This window comes from Palaemon carinicauda, chromosome 2, assembly GCF_036898095.1.
Source record: "Palaemon carinicauda isolate YSFRI2023 chromosome 2, ASM3689809v2, whole genome shotgun sequence".
In the NCBI taxonomy this organism is placed as follows: Eukaryota; Metazoa; Arthropoda; class Malacostraca; order Decapoda; family Palaemonidae; genus Palaemon; species Palaemon carinicauda.
Window position 1 is genome coordinate 179,126,508 of NC_090726.1, and position 1,713 is coordinate 179,128,220.

Below are 1,713 nucleotides of genomic sequence, written 5' to 3' on the forward strand. Positions count from 1 at the left end.
AAGTCCCCTAAGATACCATCTATAAGGGGTTGAAAAGTGGTTCCAGTATTACAAAGACCAAAACAGAAGTAATTGAAGGTGTATACACTGAAGGGGTTGGTGAAAGCTGTCTTAGGAAAGACCTCTGGATTAATGGGCACCTAATAATAACCTTTCAGGAGGTCGAGCATGGAGAAAACCTTTGCTTTGTGCAAGTAGGAGGTCACGTTGGCAACGTTTGGAAGGAGGTAGTGATCTGAATCTGTCAGTATGTTCCCTACATGGACACAGGGAGCCATCTTCCTACAGGACAATGTGTAGGGGTGACGACCATGTGCTAGAAGAGACTTTTGGCTGCCAAAACATCCGGTAACAGACGCCTGAATCTGGCGAACACTGGTGACCCCATCATCTTGATATGGTGATAAATACTGTTTTTGATGGGAACCGTGGTTATTTGGTGTTGTCCTGGATGAAAGACTACCAGGCTCGACGTAAGTTGGTGGGCATAGGCATCCGAGGGTGCGCTGATGTGCAGAGCAAGATTGTAGGGGCAGGCTGATGAGGTGTCGACGAGTATGAATCTACATTAACTAAACTTCCTTGAGCAACATCAACTAGGAGGTGCAAATGGGTGAGTAAATCCGCACAGAGGATTGGTAAAGATGATGTTAGGGTCTCGAACCCGTGATTGTGGATCGCAGATCCGTTTGCAGCTACCAGGTGGACGTCAGCAGGCTTCGACAAACTAAGTCATATCCTGGAAAGTGACCTTAGTAGAGGAGAATGGCAAGTACCCTTGTGTACCAAAATCATATGTCTGTAATTGCATCATAAAAAAGATATAATTAATGAAAGGGGAGGTCTCCGCCACAAGTGTTTGCCTATTTACACGCTTTTGGCCACTGACAACCATTCAAACATTCCTTTGCAGCAACATCGTATCTGGAGTGATAGTAGCATAACTCCAGCTGATGGGCGTCAGTAAGAGGTTAGGGTTTGAATGAGTGGTGGTATATGTGGGTGGTGTATGGCTTTGTCGTCGCTCAGGCACATTACAGGATAGGTGTCTGTGTTCGACCGCATTCACGTCAGATTCAGTCGATGTTGAATAGCTGTCCACTTCATCAGGAGTGGAGTAGTTGATGGAAGTCTTGTAGGTGGTTATTTGGCTGTCCATAAGAGCATCATCTTTGGTCATCTGGTCCTTCATGGGCAAGGTATCAACTGCGAGGAAGGCACCGCCTACAGATTCGGGTAAGTGTTGTACCTAAAGAGCATGGAGTAGGTTCACCTGCTAAGGACAGCAATCTGCGGTAGATTACAGGTGAGCAGAACTGATCATTTCCCTGAGAGCGAGCGAAGACTTATGATACCCTGATGGTTGTTGGGAGAGAAGAAAAAGTTTGCCTTTACAGACAGCTGCTGATGGTGAGTACTGCACCAGGGGGTTTGTTTTCAGGGCATCGTACACTTCGGGGTGTCACCTTTTTCCCAAAGCCAATCTGATAATTCTGGGGAAGTGTCCTCGGTGATCGCCACGAGAACATAGTCTGTTTTGGTGCTTTACAGAGTCACACCTTTAATGCAAGACTGGACCTCGACATGCTGAAACCAGGTGAATGCCTCTGTAGTGGCGAAGGGCAGTAGTTTCATGGGTGTAGCGTTGATAGGAGAGTCAGGGTCAGAGGGCAGCATCATTAAATAGTAAGACATACCAGTGAGAGTGAAGGC